Source organism: Geotrypetes seraphini, chromosome 6 (genome assembly GCF_902459505.1).
Source record: "Geotrypetes seraphini chromosome 6, aGeoSer1.1, whole genome shotgun sequence".
In the NCBI taxonomy this organism is placed as follows: domain Eukaryota; kingdom Metazoa; phylum Chordata; class Amphibia; order Gymnophiona; family Dermophiidae; genus Geotrypetes; species Geotrypetes seraphini.
Genome location: NC_047089.1, coordinates 225,406,208 through 225,430,365, shown reverse-complemented (window position 1 = coordinate 225,430,365; position 24,158 = coordinate 225,406,208). Strand labels below are relative to the sequence as shown.

Genomic DNA, 24,158 nt, shown 5'->3' with positions numbered 1-24,158 from the left:
TTATTTATATCCCATCATACCTTTTCAGTTCAAGACGGGTTACAGTAAGGTAGAAGTACAATGTGGAAACTGTGGGAGCAGGTATCGATACAAGTGTAGAGAACAGGGAGTGCTTTACATCAAAATATAGAAAAGTCAGTTCCTGCTCAAGAGCTTACAATCTAGTCAAGACAAACGGAACAAGAAGGTGCATCAATACACAGTGCTCAGGTGGGGGAATTATAGAGGGAATAATAAGACAGATATCGGTGCTTAGAAGGTGGGTTGGAGTTGCAAATTGAAAGAATCTTCAAAGAAGTGGGCTTTGAGTCTAGATTTGAATCGTGCTAGAGATCCGAGCCTGACGTATGGAGTCAGGCAATATGTTCCAGGTGTATGGTGCAGATGATACTTCTCATTTAGTGAATAATGCTGCAGAAAAATCCTCTGCATGATGCCTTTTTCAAAACATTTTGTGGTTAGATAGGCAGCTTTTTGCTGGCTGCCTCCGGTATTATATCTGGAAATTCAGTGCCAGGCTATGCCCAGGCTCCGGCATTGAACTTCTGGATTTACAGAGCTATCTGAACCATAGCTAGCTGGCTATGGTGCTCTGGCCTACCCCCCCCCTTTTTTTTTTTTAACTAAACCGAAGTAGGTAGGTTGTGAGAGTTGGATGCTGAAAATCTGTTTTTTATTTAGAGAGTTGCATGTGATGGTATTTGGGACTGTTTTCGGATGTCTGTGAGCTTGACACTGGGTCATATGATGTTATATTCTGTCATTTCCCTTGTTTGTTCACTACTGTTGCTGAGTGGAAAATTGTGATAATTTGTGTGCTTGTCAACTCTTTTTGTCTGTACTCAGGATACAATTGCCTATTCTTTTATATGCAGGAAAAGTTTAATACGTTTTGTAAAAATATCTTTTGAGCATATGGCCCAAGTGCCTGCAGGGAAATTATCTGATGACTTGTTACTGGGTTTTACATTATATATATAAAAAAAATAAATATTCCTTTTAGGGCAGTCGGTGATCTAACAAAAGTAGGATGGAGAAAGCACCCAATTGGGGGTAGGGGGGGGGAGAGAGAGAGCTCTATTAGAAGCCCCTGTATAATGCTCTAAGCATTATATAAAGACACCTTTTTACTAAGAGATTGCTTGGCGGGGTGTATGTAAATGGCTGTGACTGAACAGCTTTTATTTTTTAATGAGCACATGCCCAACATACCTGGCCATTAAAAAAAAACAAAAACCTGCTCTTGCCCTGAACAGCTGAGTGGCAGGAGGCTGCTTCAGGGCTTCCCCTGCCGGCTCTGCTTACGTGTCTGCTTACGTGTCGGTTGCTTTCTCCAGCGACTGGTCGGATGGGATTATAGTGGACCTCCGTGAAACTCATTTGCATGCAAAATTGTTTCAACACTGATTGCTGTTTTCAGATCGGTAAATTTAGCGGCACCACAGCGACCCACATGATTTTAATGGCAGTTTTACAGCATTTGGCCTTCAGTGGACAGATACACTAGATCAGGGGTGTCCAACCTTTTGGCTTCACTGGGCCGCATTGGCCGAAAAAAAATGTTTCTGAGGCAGCACAAACGTGCAAACGCTGCAGCAAGACGGAGGAGGGAGCCAGCAAGACAGTAAACACCCGGAGGCAGCAGAGGAAAACACTGCATCGCCCTCGACTGGGGCTGTACAAAATACTTCATGTGGCCGCAGGTTGGACACCCCTGCACTAGATGGTGTATAAAGGCATGACTATTGTTTCTTGCCACCAGTAATCTGCCCACAGCTCCCCACTCTCCACTCCCCACTTGAGGTTTTCTGAACTGAACTAGTGAGTTGTCTAGTATTAAAGGCCATGAGCCACACCATCCAGCTCAAGTAGAATAATGCAGGAAAAGCCTTCTGGATGATGACGGTGAACAGGCTTCAGTAGAAATAATAGAAATATAGAAACATGATGGCAGATAAAGGCCAATGCAGTCTGCCCATCCACTGTCTTTACCTTGCTTCCCAGTCTGCCCATCCACTGGCCTTTACCATGCTTTCATGAATTCAGACAGTCTTTGTCTCTGCAACCTCTACAGGGAGACTATTCCACACATCTACCACCCTTTCTGTAAAAAAAATATTTCCTTGGATTGATCCTATGTCTTAACTTCATCCTATGCCCTCTCAATCCAGAGTTTCCTTTTAAATGAGAGACTCCCCTCTTGCACATTTATGCCAAATAGGTATTAAACGTCTCTATCATATCTCCCCTCTCCTGCCTTTCCTCCAAAGTATACATATTGAGAACGTTGCTGCCCCCATATGCCTTATGACAAAGAATGCAAACCATTTTAGGGATTGGGATTTGTATATCATCTTCTTACAACCACATTCAAAGTGATTTACATACATGTACTTAAAGCATTTTCCCTATTTGTCCCAGTGGGCACAAAATTTATCTGGATCAATGCCATCCTGTTTTATCTTTTTGAAGGTGTGGTCTACAGAATTGTATACAATATTTTAAATGAGGTCTCATCATAATCTTATGTAGGTTACATCTCTCCCTATGTACCCTAGCATCCTTCTAGCTTATGCTGTTGCCTTTTCAATCTGTTTGGCCACCTTAAGATTATCATATACTATCACCCCCCCCCCCCCCCAAGTCTTGCTCCTCTTTTGTACACAAAAGTTCTTCACTCCCTAAACTGTACTGTTCCCTCAGCTTTTGCAGCCGAAAATCATGACCTTGCATTTGTTAGCATTAAATCCTATTGCCACCAAAAAATTGGTTGGATGTAAAGGATCATAAAATATATAACGTGCAGATGAAAAAAAAACTCTTCCGCCCCCCCTCCCCCTCTACTTTCTGTTGTCTGGTTATTTTTTTTTTTTCTAATTATGTTGAGCCTAATCTGATGTTTGCTTTCTTCTATCTTAAATGTCTCGCCAGAGTTCGGCTTGTTCATTTGGCAATTGTTCTTTCTCCATGTCCACCATCCATCTTTTCCTCTATGTCCCTATCTACTGTGTCCAGCATTTCACCTGTGTCCCTGTCTTGTCCTCTTTCCACTCCCCCCTCTCCGGTGGTCCGTGAAACGTGCCTTTTGCTGCTGGCAGTGGAAAATACTGTACTGTCCCTAACTTCCCGGGGGTGGAGGGGGGGGGGGTTCCTTTGACACAACTTCCTGTTTCCAGTGGGGCAGGACCTATGAGAGGAAAAGCCCTGGGCCACTTAGAAGCAGCATGCATTTAGGCCCTGATTTTGCAAAGTGCTCCCAATTGTAGGCAGCTCTAGGCGTCTTACAGTTGTCTAATCAGCCAATCGGGAGGCACTTTTTCTAAAAAGAAAAAAATGCTCCCCAGGCAGGCCGCCTAGATTGAAGGTGGCTCCAGGAGCCTAGAGAGTCCACAAGCCCGCCTAAGCTTGCCTAAGGCTAGGCGGTAGCCTTAAGCGAACCTAGACAGCCCTACGCGTCTCCCTAGCAGAACGGGAGATGCTTACCATGTAGGCTAGCAAAATGCTGGCCTACATGGTAAGTTGACGCGGCCGCTGTACCTAATCGCGGCAAGGATCTCCCTGCCGTGATTAGTATAGTGGCCGCGGCTACGGCCGCAAGTCTCCCCTCCTGACAATCGCGGCAGGAGGGTGCCCAACCCTCCTGCTGGACCCCCCCCCCAACGCCCCCCCCACCCCAGAAACCCCCCCCCCTTAGTCTTACTTTTCAAGTTGGACCGGATGGCTCCTTGCACGTCCGGCCAGCAGGCCCGTCTCCGTCCAAATGAGGCGGGCCCTCCCCTCCCCTGCCCACCCAAAGGATCCTAGGGCCTAATTGGTCCAGGTGCCTAAGGCCCCTCCTGCTATAGAAGAGGCCTTAGGCACTTGGGCCAATCAGGCCCTAGGATCCTGCGGGTTGGGGCGGGCCCGCCTCATTTGGACGGAGGCGGGCCTGCTGGCCAGACGTGCGAGGAACTGTCCGGTCCAACTTGAAAAGTAAGACTAAGGGGGGGGAGGTTTCTGGGGTGGGGGGGGGTTGTTGGGGGGGGGTCCGGGGAGGTGGTTTGAGCATGTTAAACCCGATTCTGTAACCGGCGTCTGCAACATGGACGTTGGTTATAGAATCGGTTAACTTTGGGCGGTGCGTCCTATACAGAATCCGGGCCTTAGTATTTAGTGAGACTAGCTGCAAAACAAGTGTATGGTCCTGCTAAGGGAAATGTGTGGAGAGACGACAAATTTTTTGGACCACTGGGTGGGGGGTGGGAAGAAAGACGCTGGGACTGCTGAGGTGGGGAGAGAGGAAGAGAGATGCCGGGGAAGCCCCACACGAATGCATGAGAGAAGCAGGCCTTGGCCTTTGAGCTGGAGAATGGGGCTGAATGTGTGTGTTGGATGCCTGATGCACGTATGTCTGTACTTGGAAGCTGCTTTTTAGGGCTTCCGTTCATCTTCAGAGGGGACTGGAGAAGGGAGCACAGCAATTTGTATTCTTTCTGTGCCAGCAGGCTGCTTGTGGAGATAAACAGGAGGGAGAGTAGCTGGAATAGCTATAGCTTATCCTTTAGCTGCCTGTAATGCCAAGACTTGGCCAAGACTTTGAGCATAAGTTAGAAAGTTTAAGTGATTTATGCGGAAACTGCCAAGTTATTTTCAGTAAGGGAGAACTTTTGGCCAGTCTTGGTTTTTAAATGGGGTTGCCTACTGGCTACTTATTTAAGCTAAAGCAGCAATGGCAGTAGGGATTAGGAGCCAGGGAGACCTGGCTCTCAACAAGAATCTTTATCAATGCATCATAGCAGTTCACAAAAGCTCATTTGTTGTAGTATAGTAGTTCAAAGAGGGGTTTGACCTGGCTGTTTTTCAGCAGATTGCCAGGTATCAGGAGTTCATCAATCTGGTAAGATGCACCAATTCAGACACACAAAGCTGTCAATGAAACGGACCAAGTTCACTTGTGCAAACTAGGCTTGAGGGATGCCATGCATACTGCACAGCTCTTGTACTACTAAAAAAAACACAAAACAGTACTGTATATAACTGATTTGTAGCCTAAGACACCTACCCTACCCTTGCTCCCCAAGACCTCCCTCCGGACCTTCCTTCCCGATCTCCTTACTTTGACCCTTATTGTACCAGTTCCTTGCTTACATATATTAATTGTATCTGTATCTGCTGATAGTACCCATTCGCTGACTGTATCTGCTGATTGTACCCTTTTGCTGACTGTACCCATTCGCTAATTGTCCAGCCCTTCTTTATTGTAAATCGCCTAGAACTATTATGGCTTTGGCGGTATATAAGAAATAAATAATAATAATAATTATTATTATATTCTTCAGAATAAACTGAGGTAACCTTTTTCCTCTCAAAAAGGAGGAAAAAAGGTTGACTAGAATATCAAGTACCAGTACAGAGCAGAAGCGACTCCTCCTTTCTTCCCTGGTGTCCTGTCTGCTGGCTCTGCAGCTAAATAGCCAGCCAATCCACCCCCCCCCTTCCCGGTCCCCTCCCCCCCTCCCGAGCCACTGCAGGCCTCCAGTACTGCCCTGGTGGTCCATTGAAGCGGGGAGCCAGAGCTGCCTTCCTCCCTCTTGGTGACTTTGTGCAACTAACCCTTCCCTCACCTGCAGGTTTTCCATAGGTCCCCAGTGGTCCAGCGGTGAGACAGGGCAGGAGTGATCTCTTTATGCTTCTGTCCGGCTGTCTCTGTAGTGAAAAAATGATTGCAACAAGGTCCTGGGCAAACTTCGAAGGGAAGGGATAGTTGCACAAAGTTGTGAGGAGGGATGACAACTCTGGCTCTCCACACCACTGGACCACCAGGGCAGTATTGGAGGCCCTCGGTGGGTGCAGGATGGGGTTAGCTTGAATATAATCAGAGACCCCCATTTTTTAGGCAAATGAATATGCATGAAAGAATCTGCAGGCACTGCCTCTACTGCATATGGATCTATCTCAGGCATATTCATTATGAACTTTTTGAAAACCAGTCTGATTAGGGGTATTCGAGGAATGGCTTGAGAAACTCTGCACTATTGCATTCTCTTAAGAAAAAAAAAGATGGATGCAGAATTGCAATCTGGAGCCAGTTGGAAAATCTTAAACGTAAATCCTAAAGCAGCATGGTATTTGTAGTTCCTGATTTTATTAATTGAAATCGATGTCACAGTTTCCACAGTGCTTCAGGAAAGGGTTATCAGAGATCCAGGACTGAAGTCTCTGACCTGGATATAAATTAGTGGCTCTGCTTATTTGGTGGGAGGTGGGAAGAGATTGGGTAGAAGAGTGTGTATGTGTGAGTGCGGAGTAGTAGTAGTGGGGGGGTGTGAGAGAGTAGATTTCATTCCCTGCCCACTTTCCCACCTAAATTGTTCTTGTTAGGTGGTAATATCAGAGTGATGGAAATTCCGAGGTTCCTGTATATGCTAATTTCATCTATAACAGTGACTCGGCTTGAAACATATCAATAGGAATCCAGATGGTGCTCTTCTCATCTGGCTTTATCTTATTTATTTACTAGTCTTTAAGCCCGTTACATTAACGGGTGCTAGAGTAGATGTCTGTCTGTCTGGGTATTTTTTTTTCTTTGTGTGTCTCTCCTTGCACGCTGCCTCTCTGTCATTTTTTCTGTCTGTGAATCTCCCTATGTCCTTAGTACCCTCAGTGCCTCCTTCCAATGTCCTTAGTACCCCTTCCTATGTCCATAGTGCCCCCAGTGCCTCCTTCCTCACCTCACCCCCCTCCGATGCCAGCCTGCCTCCCATCCCCCTGAGCAGCATGTTTCCATGGAAACCAACCCCACCCCCCAATGCCAGCCTGCCTGCCTGCCATTGAAAACCCCCCACCCCCCTCCGAGGCCAGCCTACTTCCCATTCCCCTTCCATTGAACCCCCCTGTTGCCAGTCTGCCTGCCTGCCCGCAGCATGTTTCCATGAAACCCCCCCATGCCAGCCTGCCTGCCTGCCTTCCATTGAACCCCCCTACCCCCCCTCCGATTGCCAGGAGACAGGCATGCAAATCAGTCTCATGCATATTCATTAGGAATATCCTGGAAAACCAGACTGCATGGAGTTTTAAGGCCCTCCAGCTTATTCCCCTCCCTGGCGCAGGATCCGCTCCAGGCCACCCTGTCCTGCTGGATCTACATTTTGCCTCTTTCCTCGCGGGGCTGGGCTTTGCCCAGCTGTTTCCGGACTGATGTTTTTCCCTCCCCGATCCTCCTCCCAGGGTGAGAAAAAGAAAGGGAGAAGCCGAGTTGGCGCCCCGTTGCGGCCGAAGCTGGTTCCGATCCCGAAGCGGAACTGGGGTAACCGGGGAGCGGCTAAAACCTGAACCGGAGACAGGATCGGACCGGGGACCGGAGCGCGCCCCCACCCGGGGCTGAGACCGATTTGCCTCTGGAGCCGGGAAAGGGGGGGAGAGAGAGCAGCAGCGGGATCCGATCCGGAGCTGGAGCATGTGTGCAATTCGGATTCCCCATCCCCGTGAGCTTGCCCCGATCCTCTCTTGCGTTAGCATCTGGAGACCTCTCCCCCCCCCCTTCCCACCAATTTGGAGGGAGGAAGTGCAGCATCTGACCGCAAGAACAAGCAACTTTTTTCTTCTTTGCTTTCCAATCCGGAGCCAGTTTTTCAAGACCGGCTGAATTTTGATGAGTTGCTGGCGCAGGCGCCGTGAGGAGTGACACAGAAGCACACCTCCCGCCACCAGGACTCACAATATTTCAACAGCGCATGCGCGCTCTAGGGTTTATTATTATAGATTTATTAACTGCCTTTTCATGAAGAGATTCACCCAAAGCAGTTTACAATACATTGAATAGTAAATCAGGTACTCTTAAGTATTTTCCTTATCTGTTCTGGCAAGCTCACAATTGTAACTGTGGTACCTGGGGCACCCTGTGGTACCTGGGCCTAGAGTCTCACAGGCTGGGATTGAACTCGCAGTCGCAATCTCAGGCCATTTCTCCCCATGGTATCGGTTCTCTTAGCTAAGAGGAAGACCTTACAAGGAAGGGGGCAGAGGGCAACTTAAAAGCCTATACTATATATACTGACTCGCAAGTCCTGTGCTAGTTTTTTCCATTTCTGCCACAAGTTGAGTGAAGAAGAGGGGGGTAGGGGAAAGGGTATTCAGAAGGGTAGAACCTGGGGGACCCCACCATTCTCCAGCACCCAGGGCCTTCTCACTCCCTGTTGAGAATGCCTGTAGCTACTAAAGTTCCAAATATGTCCTGATATTGTGGTCATGTTTTGTTTTCTAAGCTGATGTTAATACATAAGCAAGGTACACTTAGTGTTTCAAATATGTGTTATACAATCTCAACAATTAGGTACATTTTATTATTTTGGAGGATTTTTATTTTTTTATTGGCCAACTAGCATCTGCCGCCTTTGGTTTTTCACTCCAGTCCAGACCTTACGATGACATTTGTCACCGGAAGCCTCACTGTGTGTGGATTACAGGTGGCATAACCTCAAGTGGGCCTGTGACAGGGACCCAGTGACTTTGGGCTCAGGCCTATCCAAAATTGGTTCACCCTTGATGTGGGTGGTGGAAATCCCAAAGCCCGGTCAACTGAATTCCTCCTCCAAGCCAGAACTCTTTCAAGCTGGGCAGCCAGTGAAAACTGAGCATGCACTGGGAACTAACTGGCAGATGCAGCAGCTGCTTGTGGACTTTGCCACAATCTGTCCTGCTTGGCAGAGTTCTGGCCAGGAGGAGGTGTTCAGCTAACAGGACTTGGAGATCCTTACTATCCCAATTATTTATATTTTGAGTATTAGAAAGGGGGTGGGGGAGAAACAGGATAGAGGGCAGAACGAAGAGACAATTTCATGTTCACCAACTTTGGGTTCAAGCCCACCAAAAATTAGTCATCTGGCTGTATTACCGGGGGATTCCTGTGAAAACTGGTAGACATATACTGTTAAGGGGCTCTTTTATTAAAGCTTTGAGCACGCTAATAGAATTACCACATACTAAATGCTAAGCTTTAGTGAAAAAAAGCCCCTTTAAGTTGTCCAGCATGTAATGTTTTCTTGCAATGGCTGACCTCCTTGTTCCCAGGCAGGGGGCGCTGTGCACAACCACATCTGAGGTATTCTTTGGCCAGACCTATGAAGCAAAAGCCAGATTCAGGAATTGAATCCAATGTATCTATCTATCTTAAGGAACTCAGAAACGGGTTGCTGGTTAAACATACAGAGTTGCACATGACTGTATTTATCTAGTATCTGTATTTTAACCAGCACTAGATTTTTTTTTTCTCCCACTCGTACTAGTTGTGAAGTACCGTGAGTATCCTTGGATACAACTATTTGTTTTGTTTTTAAATCTTCTTTCAAAACTGCTTTACTGTTGACTGGACTACGTAATAAAAGACGCTGACATTATAAAGTGAGCAAGTAAACGTCAAAGGGATTGAACGGACAGCTTCTGATGATATTGTAATTTTTCTGCTACATGCTGTTCAAAACGTTTATATAAGCATAGAGAATTCCACCAGAAGGTACTTGCTCACTTTATAGGTTGCTTCATTATTTAATTTTTTTTTTTTTAAATTGTATGAGCTCTACATTGCACTACAAACTTTTGTGAACTGTTGTTGTATTGAATGTTTCTCTTTCTTATGTTTTTCAATAAAAAAGATTGGAACTAAAAAAAAAAGACGCTGACATTTCAAATGTGTGTACAAGAAATTTCTTAAACACACAAGCTGTTTTCTATAGTTCATTAAGGTTTTGGTAAATGCTTTTGTTAGCATAGTGGTGCCAGAGTAGTCCTGAGCTCCATTTTACTTTTTGAAGTAACTATAGGCTTTAGAAGACCACAAAGGTCTCCATAATCTGGTTCCCCCCATCAAAAAAACCAAAACACAACAACCCTGCTATTCAGGGATTTTCTTGATCCTCTAGGAGCCTTCCTTCTTTCCTTCTTCTAACTCTAACCATGTTCTTCCTGCCTGATTTGAGGAATGCAGTCTTATTTACTCAGGATTTGTGTATTCATATCCTTATGTCTCAGGTAGGGTCTCTTTTTAGCTAGCCGCAGAGCTATCAAGGGGGTCAGATCACTGAGAGGGAGATTTAGCCATGTCGCCAATACCCTCCCACTCTTCCTTTGGTTCTAGCCTCCAGTAGACCTCAGATGGCACCAAGAAGCCACTTCCCCCTCAGGCAGCAGGAGATGGCTTAATAAAACATCTCCTGGTGCCACAGGATCAATTTTGCATTAAGAGCTGTAAAACTGGTTTCGCGGCAGCAGGGAATGATGGCTTATTAATGCGTCTCCTGCTGCCAGTAGAGAGAAGGAAGCTACTCGATGGGAAATGATCTGCAAAAGCAGGAGTCTCCTGTTGAATGTGGGAGACTGGCAGGTCCTGCTCATATGTTAACCCAGTGGACCCCTGCCAGTTTATATGAAATGGTGTGGCTGGTTGGGCTTGAGGCAAAAGTAGAGGGACCCACTATGCCTCTGAGTAGCAACCAGTTTTGGATGGGAGGTCAGAGACATGCAGCAGGGCTAGGGAGAGATGAAAAGCATCAGGTGATGGATGAAGTAGGGGAAGAGGGCAGGAGGAACCGCAACAGTAGGGGAGGAGGATATGGAATAAGGATGGCTAGTAGAAGAGGGAAGGAGGGAGGGCCAAGGAAATGTATGTGTACCCCCCCCCAAATGATGGCTCTCCCCCTGATGACCCATCGCAGGAGGGCTGCCCACTCCCTCCTGCCATCGCAAAATCCCCCCTGCAGTCGAAGCCATTCAGAGAGAGGCCTTGGTTTGATTTCCACAGTGGGTCTTCCACTCCTAACTGGGTCATAGAGGCAGCATTCACAATGTCTGTGGAAGAGGAGAGACAAGGAAGAAGAGGGGGCATAGTCATAATGCAATGGCAACACCTAGTGGCTAGATTTGAGACTCTTGGTTCCAGGACTGAAGGAGCCTCTAATGCAGGGGTGTCAGTCCCTCCTCGAGGGCCGCAATCCAGTTGGATTTTCAGGATTTCCCCAAAGAATATGCATGAGATCTATTAGCATACAATGAAAGCAGTGCATGCAAATAGATCTCATGCATATTCATTAGGGAAATCCTGAAAACCCGACTGGATTGTGGTCCTTGAGGAGGGACTTTGACACCCCTGCTCTAGTGTGTTGTCCTCATGCTTTCATTATATGCAGATCTCTTTCATGTGTGTTCATTGTGAGTATCCTGAAAACCAGGCTGGTTGGGTGTGTCCCGAGGCCTGGTTTCAGCTGAGTCAGAAACCCACAGAAACTGTTTTTGTTTTGTTTTTTTGGCTAATAACTAGATTAATATATGGTGATGAATACAATGAAGGGTTTCTCTTGCTTGCTTGAATTACATGTCAGAATAATGAAGCAAAGCAGTTGAATATCTGACAACTAAAATTCAATGCAGAGTAATGCATTTGGGGATTAGAAATCGGAAGGAGCCATATGTGCTGGGAGGTGAGAGGCTGATATGCACAAATGGGGAGAGGGACCTTGGGGGTGATAGTGTCCAAAAATCTAAAGGCAAGGAGCAGTGTGACAAGGTGGTGACTGTTGCCAAAAGGATGTTAGGCTGTATAGAGAGAGGCATAATCAGTAGAAGAAAGGTGTTGATGCCCCTGTTAAAGGTCGTTGTTGAGGCCCCACTTGGAGCATTGTGTTCAGTTTTGGAGACCGTATCTGGCAAAGGACATAAGAAGACTTGAAGCGGTCCAGAGAAAGGTGACGAAAATGGTAGGAGGTTTGCACCAAAAGACGTACGAGGAGAGACTGGAAGTCTTGAATATGCATACCCTAGAGCAGTGTTTTTCGACCGCTGGTTGGTCTGCAGAAATTTCCTGCCGGTCCGCAGGGTCGGCATGTGCATCGGGCCCGATACAGTGTTCTTCAGCCGCCGGTCCACAATGCGATCAATGCGATGTTATCTTCGGGCTGGCTCCCTCTTCTTCACTGCTGCAGTGCACAAAGCCACGGGCAGCGGCTCCTATGTGCATCTTACGCCTGAACCGGAAGCCTTCTCTCTGACGTTGCAATGTCAGAGGGACGGCTTCCAGATGAGGCGTGGAACACGCATGAAGCCGCTGCCAGCAGCTTTGTGCACTCTGGCAGTGAGGAAGAGGGAGCCGGCCCGAAGATAACACTGGGGGTGGCATAAAACGGCCAGGCAGGAGCAGACCAGAAGGTAAAGCACAGCATGGAGGGAGGGGGGAGACAAAGGTAGGGGGAATGATTTTATTTTTAAATTTAGTGATTGAATTGTGTCCATTCTGAGAATTTACATCTGCTGTCTGTATTTTGCACTGTTCAGGAAGAAATGCATTTGTTTCTTTTCCTCTGGGGTTGTACTGCTTGCAGAGTCTTGCATCTTAGGGTTTGTTTGTGTATATTACTACTTTTAGTTTTTGGTCCTGTATTCGCATGGGATTATCTGTTTTCTGGTAGGAATGAATGTTGAGAAGCATACAGTGTGCTTTATGTAGATTAATTTTGTGGTTAACCATTATATGTTCTTAATAAGATTATATTGTGTGTATATATGAAAAATTAATGGAAAAAATGGTGTTACAATTAGTACTATTATAGGGGCGGGGTTTAGGGCGGGGTTTGGCCCACAACTTAGTCCAGTGTTTTTCAACTGCTGGTTCATGGACCTATGCCAATCCACAAAATAATTTATTTTGTTTCTGCTGGTCCATAGGTGTCAAAAGGTTGAGGAACACTGCCCTAGAGTGGAAAGGAGGGGCTGGAAGCCTTGACTATGTAGACCCTAGAAGAAAGGAGGGACAGAGGAGATATGATTCAGACGATCAAATACTTAAAAGGTATTAGCATAGAACAAAATCTTTTCCAGAGAAAGGAAAATGGTAAAACCAGAGGACATAATTTGAGGTTGAGGGGTGGTAGACTCAAGAGTAACATTAGGAAATTCTTCTTTACAGAGAGGGTGGTGGATGCCTAGAATGCGCTCCCGAGAAAGGTGGTGGAGAGGAAAACGGTGACAGAATTCAAACAAGCATGGGATGAACACAGGATCTCTAATCATAAAATAACGATATATATTGACAAACTAAGGCCAATACTCTGGGCAGACTTGCATGGTCTGTGTCCCATATATGGCCATTCAGTTGAGGATGGGCTGGGATAGCTTAGATGGGCTGGCGTGAGCTTTGACGGAGACTTCAGTAGATGGAACCTAAGCACAGTACTGAGCAGAGCTCCTGGGTTTCTAAGAGAGCAGTTTAAATGAAATCATTAATTTATAGAGTGTGTATGGTTGGGCAGACTGGATGTAGCATTTGGATCTTTATCTGCTGTCTTTATTATGTTACTAGATTATTTTATCAAAACCATACAAGCTTAGTGAATGTAAACTGCACCCCAGTAGATTTCTGTTAGATGGTACTAACTGGTAGCCATAAAGCTTCACCAGTCCATCCAGGGATACTATGTACTCGAGTGAGTCTGTAAGCAGCATTTGCTTTAAAGGGGATGGGACTTAATATACTGCCTTTTCTGTGTGGTTACAATCAAAGCAGTTTACATATTTTAGACAGGTTCTTATTTTGTACCTGGGGCCCAGAGTCGCAAGGAGCTGCATTAACCCCCGTAAGCGCTTCCGAGATGTATGCACAAATTGGATAATTGACTGGATTTTTTTTTTTTTAAAGTTCAATATATTTTATTAATAATTTCAAATATAAACAAGTCATGACTCGAACAGCTCACAGAAATGATTGGCAAAACTGATTAATTAATAATCAGTATACAAATAATGTTAACACTAACCCCTTCTATGAAACTGCGCTACCAGTTTTTAGCACAGAGAGCCGCGCTGAATGGCCCGCGCTGCTTCCGACGCTCATAGGAACTCGGTGAGCATCGGAAGCAGCGCGGGCCATTCAACGCAGCTTTCTGTGCTAAAAAACGCTAGTGTGGTTTCGTAGAAGAGGGGCTAAGACTAAACATAAGAAAACTAACAGCATAGATGTACATTACCAAAAATATATATATATATATATATTAATTTTAAATGTGATATGTCGCTATATTTTGTGAGGGGATTCCAAACTTTATCTTTCAGTGATTCTTCAGTAACGAATTGTTTATTCTCCAAGACCTCAATTCGCTGGTTGAAGTTAAATATATCAGCTTTCATTTTGTTGATATCCTGTTTGATTTCTTCAATATCTTCTTTAGTAATTGTGACACCTGACTTCTCTGATTTCATTAATTAACTGCTGAAACTGAGTTATATTGGTGTTAGAATCTGGATTTCTTTGATGGGGAGACCAATCCGATTTCAGACGCTTTCCTCCTTTACCAGCAGATAACCCCATTATGTAGTAAGTATAATTATAATACTTAAAGGATTAAAATTCCTGTTGCTAACATAAATTAGAAGCAAACCTCGCAGGAGCTCTGAATTAAGCTCACTGGAACTCTCAGCTTTTTTTTTTTTTTTTTTTTTTTTACTTTATTTAGTTTTTAATGCCAACAAAAAGTGCAATACAATTTATCCCAGGACAAGCAGGCAGGTATTCTCACTAGTGGGTGATGTCATCCGACAGAGCCCCGATACGGACATCTTGCAAGCATGTCTTGCTTGAAGAAACTCAGAAGTTTCGAGATGCCCGCACCGCGCATGCGCCAATGCCTTCCCGCCCGATGCTCCGGGCGTGTCTCCTCAGTTCTTTTTCTTCCGCGGAGCTGAGAAGTCTATCTTCAATTTGCGCCCATTGAATCTCTTTTTTTGCCTTCTTTTTTGCCGCGGGTTGAGTTCTTTTGGCTCTCCTGTGCATTTATTTCTTTCTTTGATTTCTTTTTCAAAAAAAAAAAAAAAATTTTCCTTCCGATACCGGGTCGGCCGCGTGGCTGGGGCCCCGCGCCTTCGACCTTGCGGCGGAGCTTTTCCGGCCTATGTCCCGGCCGATCACCGGTTTTAAAAAGTGTAGCAAGTGCCAGTGCGCGATTTCGCTCACGGACCCTCATCGACGCTGCTTACAGTGTCTGGGACCGGATCACTTCCCGAAATCGTGCCGGCCTTGCTCCACTCTGACGGCGAGAGCGTTTAAGCGTCGCTGTCTACTATGGGAGTCCATGTTCAAGATGGAAGCTTCATCGGATCCTGCAGCTTAGACATCGACAGGTGCTTCGACTCCTTCTGCGAAGCCCTCTGCCTCCCCGGCTGCTTCGGGCCTCCTGAAACCGGCGTCGTTCACACCGGTTTCGGCCCCGGCTTCAGCGCCAGTGCCTTCATCCGTCTCCTCGGAGCAGGTATCGACCCTGACAGTTCCTCCAGTGGTGCTCAAGGTGCCGAAGACTGGCAAGCAGAAGCACATAGCACCCAAAGAGCGTGGAGACCGTGCGGAAGGGCCCCCTTTTGGTGCGGATCCCTCCATATCAGCTTCGTTGCGGTCCATCCTGGAGACTCAGTTCATGGAGCTCATGCAGACCATGGGGCCTCGGCTGATTGCCACCATCCAGGGTGACCTTCCAGCTTCGGCTTCGAGGGGCGGTCCGCCCCCTCCTCCTCCTCGCCGCACTACCTCGTTACTCGGCGAGGAGGAGCGGCGAGCGGTGTCCGGGTCCTCGAGGAGGTCCTCTGTTAGCGCTGTACTTCCTTTGGAACCGATTTCCTCGAGGAGGGCCTCCCTTAGTGATATGCTTCCCTTGGAGCCCATCCCCTCGAGGAAAGCCTCGTTTAGTGACCTGCCTCCCTTGGAACCGATTACTCCGCCCCATGACTCAGTGTGGCGTCCACCTTCGGGGCCACCCAGTCCTGGGCATAGCAGGAAGCAGGACTTCCTATCCTATCTTCCGAACCCCCTATCAAACCTGGGCGGCGTCGGGGGAGCCTCCGACTCTGCCGCCTCTGCGATCGACGGCATCGAGTCCAATCTGCTCCTTGGAGGCGTCTGAGCCAGTTTCTCACAGACGGGCTCGATCCCCTTCCAGGCATCGGGAGGGGCATCGATCCAGACATTCTTCGAAGCATTCCTCTCGACACTCGACCGTCTCGCCTCAGAAGAAATTGCCTCGGTTGGGGTATGCTGCTTCGACTGGGTCTCCTCCTTCGGGCCCAGAGTTCGAGGACCCCGAGGTTTTCTATTCGTCCTGTTGCTCGCAGGCCTCTCTGGAGCCTGAAGCCTCTTCTTCTTCTAGTCCGTCTCGAAGACCGGCGACGGCAGATCAACTGTCCTTTTCATCGTTCCTCAGGCAGATGGCGGATGACATGGACATTACTCTCGATGCTGGGTCTCGATATTCCAAAGAGTACCTTGATACCATGCACTTGCCTCGTCCTCCGGCAGAGTCCTTGCGGCTTCCCCTGCACAAGCTCCTCGACCAGACCTTCATGCGATGCTTCGAGTCTCCTTACTCTATCCCTGCGGTCCCTGGCAAATTGGATGCGCGGTACCGCATGGTGCATCATAAAGGCTTCGAGGGTCCTCAGCTTTCTTACCAATCCCTCCTGGTCGAATCCTCGCTCAAGCGGTCTCATCCTGACCAGGTCTATGCTTCAGTGCCTCCGGGCCGCGAGGGCAGAACCATGGATAAGTTTGGTCGACGCATCTATCAGAATTCGATGATGGCGTCTCGAGTCCTGAATTACAATTTCCACTTTGCAGCCTACTTGGAATTTTTTCTACCTGTGCTTCGGAAGTTCACACCATACATCGAATCCCAGGCTAGGTTTGAGTTTGAGGAAGTGGTTACTTCGCTCTCCCAACTTCGGCTTCAGTTAATGCAATCTGCCTATGATGCGTTTGAGCTCTCCGCCCGAGCGGTGGCCTGCTCGGTGGCGATGCGCTGGTTGGCCTGGTTGCGGACAATTGATATGGACCCAAATCTTCAGGACCGCCTGGCGAACGTCCCGTGTGCTGGGGCGGATCTTTTTGACGAATCCATCGAGACTGTCACGAAGAAGTTGTCTGACCACGAAAAGTCCTTCCAATCTATCCTTCGGCCGAAGCCTAAGCCTCAGCAGTCTCGACCTTCTCGTCCGCCGTTGATTTATCAGAGGCGTTATCAGCCGAGGCAAACGCCTCCTGCGAGGCAACCGGCGAAGCGTCGGCCTCCCCAGAAGGGTCAGCCTAAGTCTCAGTCGCTTGCTGTCCCTAAGACCACTCAGCCTTTTTGACTGTCTCGTCGAGGGCATAACCAACCTCGTTCTGCCTCCCCCTGTTTTTCCCATCGGAAGGCGCCTCCATCATTTTTATCATCGCTGGGAGGCCATAACAACCGACCTCTGGGTCCTTACTATCATCAAGGATGGATACTCTCTTCATTTCCATTGGGTCCCTCCGGACCACCCTCCAAGAGAGTATCCTTCCAACTTGACTCAGACCGCCCTTCTTCTCCAGGAAGCTCAGGCTTTGCTCCGGCTTCGTGCCGTGGAGCCGGTCCCGACGGACCAACTGAACCAGGGGTTTTACTCCCGGTACTTCCTTGTTCCGAAGAAGACGGGCGACCTGTGACCCATTTTGGACCTCAGGGCCCTCAACAAATTCCTAGTCAGAGAGAGGTTTCGCATGCTGACACTTGCTTCTCTCTACCCTCTCCTTGAGCGGAACGACTGGTTATGCTCTCTGGATCTCAAGGAGGCCTACACTCGCATTCCCATTCATCCGGCCTCCCACAAGTTCCTCAGATTTCGGGTGGGACATCTACATCTGCAGTATCGAGTGCTTCCATTCGGCCTGTCCTCGTCTCCCAGAGTCTTCACGAAGTGTCTGGTGGTGGTGGCCGCTGCACTCCGGAACAAGGGTCTTCAGGTATTTCCATACCTCGACGACTGGCTCATCAAGGCCCCGTCAGCTCCAAAGGTCATTTCGGCGACCTTGACCACGATCTGCTTCCTGCAGAGCCTGAGCTTCGAGATCAATTTTCCCAAATCTCATCTGCAGCCTACCCAGTCCCTTCCCTTCATCGGGGCGGTACTGGACACCATTCAGCTTCGAGCATTCCTTCCTCCTCAGCGCATGGATGCTCTTCTTCGTCTCTGCCAGTCTGTGTCTTCTCGCCAGTCCATCTCAGCGAGACACATGATGGTCCTCCTGGGCCACATGGCCTCTACAGTTCATGTGACACCCTTTGCCAGGCTCCATATCAGAATTCCTCAGTGGACCCTGGCTTCTCAATGGACTCAAGTGTTAGACCCGTTGACTCGACACATCATAGTCACTCCTGCTCTTCGGCAGTCGCAAGATTGTTGGCGGTATATAAGAATAAAGTTATTATTATTATTATTACTTTGGTGGATGACCTCTTCGAATCTATCCAGAGGTTTGCTGTTTCACACTCCTCCTCATCAGAAGGTTCTCACAACCGATTCCTCGACCTATGCCTGGGGGGCTCATCTGGATGGGCTTCGCACTCAGGGATTCTGGACCAGTGCGCCCGCCTCCATCAGATCAATCTTCTGGAGCTCAGAGCCATCTTCTATTGCTCTTCAAGCTTTTTCAACATCTGCTTCACGACATGGTGGTCCTCATCCGTAACAGACAACCAGGTCGCCATGTATTATGTGAACAAGCAGGGGGGCACGGGATTCGGCCTCCCTCTGCCAGGAAGCTCTCAGAGTCTGGGATTGGGCTGTTCGCCACAATGCCTTCCTCAAAGCTGTCTACATTCAGGGGAAGGACAATGTCTTGGCAGACAACTTGAGTCGTCTCCTCCAACCTTCACGAATGGACTCTCCATTCCAACCCCCTTCATCAGGTCTTTGCACAATGGGGGACGCGTCAAATAGACCTCTTTTGCGGCTCCCCACAACTTCAAGCTGCCTCAGTTTTGCTCCAGGATCTACACTCCTCATCGACTCGAGGCAGATGCCTTTCTGCTGGATTGGGGGAGTTGATTTCGTATGCGTTTCCTCCATTTCCTCTCATTCAGGAAGACTCTGTCAAGTTGAAATCAGACCAAGCCACCATGATTCTAATAGCTCCTCGGTGGCCCAGGCAACCTTGGTTCTCCCTTCTACTTCAACTCAGCAGCAGGGAGCCATTCCTTCTTCCAGTGTTTCCTTCACTGCTTACTCAGCATCAGGGATCTCTACTTCATCCCAACCTGCAGTCTCTCCACCTGACAGCTTGGTTCCTCTCAACATAACTCCCCACCAGTTTTCCCAGGCGGTGAGGGATGTCTTGGAGGCTTCCAGGAAGCCTGCTACTTGTCAATGCTACTCCCAGAAATGGACTAGATTTTCTTCATGGTGTATTTCCAATTCTAAGGAGTCTCAGCGAGCCTCCCTATCCTCTGTGTTGGATTATCTTCTACACCTGTCTCAGTCCGGTCTCAAGTCGACATCTATACGAGTCCACCTGAGTGCTATTGCGGCTTTCCATCAGCCTCTACAAGGGAAACCTCTCTCTCTTCTCATCCTGTGGTTTCCAGATTTATGAAAGGACTTTTTCATGTCAATCCTCCTCTCAAACCGCCTCCAGTGGTTTGGGATCTAAATGTTGTCCTTTCTCAGCTTATGAAGCCTCCTTTTGAGCCTCTGAGCAAGGCTCCACTAAAGTTTCTCACTTGGAAAGTGGTTTTTCTGGTGGCCCTCACATCTGCTCGCAGGGTCAGTGAGCTTCAGGCCTTGGTGGCAGACCCACCTTTCACTGTTTTCCATCATGACAAGGTGGTCCTCCGCACTCATCCGAAATTCCTACCTAAGGTGGTCTCTGAATTTCATCTCAACCAATCCATCGTGCTTCCAGTGTTTTTTCCAAAGCCTCATTCTCATCCTGGAGAATCAGCTCTGCACACTCTGGACTGTAAACGTGCTTTGGCTTTCTACTTGGATCGCACCAAACCACACAGAACTGCTCCTCAACTTTTCGTCTCCTTTGATCCAAACAAGTTGGGACGACCTGTATCAAAGCGCACCATCTCCAACGGCTTGTATCTCTTTCTGCTATGCCCAGGCTGGATTACCCCTTCCCTGTAAGGTCACAGCCCATAAGGTCAGAGCAATGGCAGCCTCTGTAGCCTTCCTCAGATCGACACCGATTGAGGAGATTTGTAAGGCTGCCACTTGGTCCTCGGTTCATACATTCACCTCTCATTATTGTCTGGATACTTTCTCCAGAAGGGATGGACAGTTTGGCCAAACAGTGTTACAAAATTTATTCTCCTAAGTTGCCAACTCTCCCACCATCCCATTGAGGTTAGCTTGGAGGTCACCCACTAGTGAGAATACCTGCCTGCTTGTCCTGGGATAAAGCAATGTTACTTTCCGTAACAGTTGTTATCCAGGGACAGCAGACAGCTATTCTCACGTCCCACCCACCTCCCCTGGGTTGGCTTCTCTGCTAGCTACCTGAACTGAGGAGACACGCCCGGAGCATCGAGCGGGAAGGCACTGGCGCATGCGCGGTGCAGGCATCTCGAAACTTCTGAGTTTCTTCAAGCAAGACATGCTTGCAAGATGTCCGTATCGGGGCTCTGTCGGATGACATCACCCACTAGTGAGAATAGCTGCCTGCTGTCCCTGGATAACAACTGTTACGGTAAGTAACATTGCTTTATATACAAATAATGATAATCAACCAAGCACATATAATCAATCAGTATCTATACAAAATATAAAAATTCCCTCCCCCCATCCGTCATTGCCATCGGGAATAATACCAAAACAAAAGATATACCCCCCTCCCGCTCCCATCCCCCCCTTTTTTTATTTATTTATTTATTTATTTTTATTAACCACTATTGATAACGGTATTAAGCAGTGTACAATATTTCAAAGTATAAAAAACTTTACAAATCAAAATCGGCAATATAGCTGATGTAGAAAACCTGTGTGGGACATTTTTAAACTACATTTTTCATCAACCTGGAAAGCCTTTCTTTTACAAGCTAGACTGAAGAATTTTTTCACACATTGGCTGTAGCAATCTGTACCTTGCTATCTGCGAGAGTCATGTACCCTTTTGAAATGCTAAACCTGATGGCCTCTGCGAAAGCCCCTGCTGAGAGGACAGTTCTTCAAGGCCCTGTGGTCATTGTTTGTTTGTGACTATATGCCAGGCATCCGGAAGGCCATAAAACCCCTGAAGGAAGGAGGGGGATAAATGAGGGGGCCTGCATACCCATGTGAAGACAAGAAAGAACTTTTAAAACACAGGCTGGACATTTGCTGCCTGTCTTTGATGTGAGACATGGGAACCAAACCTAGTCAGTGTGCTGGAATGCCACTCATGCATTTTTATTTCAATTTCCCGCACAAGACTGTTTACAAGGATGCCATCCCGAAGACTTGCAGTGTTGTAAAACCCACAAGTCAGCATCCAATAGGCGATGATAACTCCAGATGTGAAGGCTCATGTGAAGGTAAAGAAAGTTCAAGAAATGCCCCAGTGTTCCTGTCCTGGCCACCCCTTGAGGGGGGGGGTGGGAGGGTGTGATGGAAGCGTGGACTTGGGGGTAGGGTAGATAGGTAAGCATTTTTGCATCAATAGGGAATAGGGTGGTATATGACCAGAGTTAGGGGATGTGCCTTTTAGAACAAAGAAACTCTCTGTATAAAACTCCGTGCAGGTACAGGAAGCGTTAGAGAGACCCAGGTATACCGGCAGGGACTGCACAGCATAATTGGCATAGGTTCTACTCTCCATTGCATACTCTGAACTAGAGAGTTGCGCGGGGACAGAAATCCCACCCGTCCCCGCGAGGAATCCTCTCTGTCCCTATAAACTTCAGAAATAGTTATTTCATTTAATTGTGCTACTGAATTAAAGGCTCTGGTAAAGACCCATTTACAAATAAGCAAAGACACTTTATTAATTTGGAAATATTAATTGGGAAGAATAAATAGTTTATAAACAGGTTTCTACCAGAGCCTCTAATGTAAATATAAATACTCAGCTGATGAGAACCCCCAAGCTGTCAGCTGAGGACTTCCTTTGCAGTTGGCCGGGGGTCCCTTTTGCCAAGCTTGGCAGGAAGCAGTAGTGTCCCTGATTCACAGATGCTGGCACCTCAGTGGCTCATGGATGCTTCCAGCGACTGCTGTGCTTGGTGGAGGGGAGTTCTGGCTGTCTCTAGAGGAAGTCCTCTGCTGGCGGTGCTTGGGGATCCCTATCAGTCACAGCAAGGTGAGTCAGCAAATACTTCAACACTGTAGAAATAAAACCAGAAATGCATTTCCTTTTCTTTTGAACAGAATACAAAGACATCTGCTATATACATTTTCCAAAGCTAATATTTTAGTCAATAAATTCCGTTTTTTACCTTTGTTGTCTGGAGACTTATTTTTCCATAAAGTTGGTCCCAGTTTCTTTTTTCTGCTTTCCTATCTTCTATAAATCCTTCTGTTGCTGTCCATTGGTTCCTCCATGGTCCAGCATTTATCCCTTTCTCATCTTTCGTGCCTGCCTACCAGCCCCATGCTCAACATTTCTCCTTCTGTTCTATCACCCCTCTCCAGCACCATGCCACATCTCTCCCTCCATTTCTTTCACCACTATGTCCAACATTCCTCCCTCTTGCATCCATTTCAATCTGTCCCGCTGTTCCCTTTCCACCACAACATTTCTTCCTCTCATCTATACCTCATTCCCTCCCTATGACCAAAAATTCTCCTTTCTTCCATTCCCCGTGTACATGACCATCTCTCTTTCCCTCTCACTGGCACACCCATGCCCAATTCTCCCTTTCTATTTCCTCCTCCACCTCAGCATCTCTTTCCCTCCCTTCCCCTCCCTTCCTTTCTCCCAAGTTCATGCCTTCTGTGTCCAAAAATGCATTCCCTCCCCCACCTCTGCATCTTTTTCTCTCCCTTCCTCCATCCTCTCTCATAAGTTCATGCCTTGTGTCCAAAAACACACTCCCTCTCCCCTTTTGTGTTCTGCATTTGCCTCCCACGTTCGACCTCCTTCTGTGTCCTGCGTTTGCCTCCCACGTTCGTGTCCAGCCCTCATTTGCCAGCAAATTACCTTATCAACTTTCTCATCCAAATGGAGCTCTGACTCTGAGAGATAGCTCAAGCCGCGAGGCTCGTCTTCTATTTCCTGCCTGCCCTGCAGCAGCACACATAGCTGACCGGAAGTCTTCCCCTGTGGTCAGCCAATATCGTATGGAAGGCATTGCGTCAGTCACGTGCAGGGCTCGTTGCCCTACATGCTGCACATAACTGACGCAAAGCCCTCCCTCCAATGTCAGCACTGACATCGGGGAAGACTTCCGGTCGGCTATGTGTGCTGCTGCAGGGCAGGTAGGAAAAGAAGACGAGCCTCGCGGTTCGAGTTGCATTGAACCCCGCGGGATCCCCGAGACCACGAGGGGGGAACCCGTGGGATCCCCGTCATCCCCATTCCCGTGCAGCTCTCTACTTTGAACTGGCAATATAATATTCTTTCTGATATGTCTTTGCTGCTATAATTTTGTAAGTTTTATATACAGTGGTACCTCGGAATCCGAACGCCCCAGAACTCGAACAACTTGGAATCCGAACTAAAAATTAAAGCAAATTTTGTCCCAGAATCCAAACTCTGCTTTGGAATCCGAATGCCCTGAACCGACCCCGGGAACGGCAGTATTTCTCCCCCCGGGCCACCAGCGCTTCTCCCTCCCTTTGTGATTGCTTCCTCTCCCCCCCCCCCTCCCCACTTGACCGGCCCTGTCCTTACCTGTGCGCCGCCGGTGTTAGAAAGTGCCTACCACTGGTTTTCTGCTGGGCTGCTGCTGGGCCTTGAGATACAGAAGGCCTTGAGCATGCGCAGATGCTCAAGGTCCAGCAGCAGCCCAGCAAATAAAACGGCGGCAGGCACTTTTAACACCGGTGGTGCATGGGTAAAGACAGGGCTGGTCAGTGGGGGAGGAGGAGGCGATCACGAAGCGAGGAAGCAGCGCCGGTGGCCTCAGGGTGAGTCTGGCAGGAGTGGGCCAGCACCTGAGAGTCCCAGCGGAGGGTGGTTGTGGCATCCTGGGGGGAGCGGCAGGGCCAATGGTGCCTATCTGGGCTCGATGACGGCGGTTTGATTTACAGCCAGCACCCTGGAGCCGAGGCACACCATCACCACCCGCACAACCCGCAGTGACATGAGCACCCTTCAGTACAGCCCCCACAAAGGTACCACTGTATTTGTTAATATTGTACCTTAAAATCCAGTGTATTTACTGTTACAATTAACGTTTGTGGGACCAGGAACGGGTTAATCCTGTTTCTAT

General features: G+C 47.9%; 1 protein-coding gene across 8 annotated transcripts in view; it reads left to right on the top strand.

The window, feature by feature from the left end:
• The window catches only part of LOC117362176 (CD99 antigen-like), a 161,698-nt gene that overhangs the window by 9,095 nt on the left and 128,445 nt on the right, over positions 1-24,158 (top strand). The window lies entirely within an intron of this gene.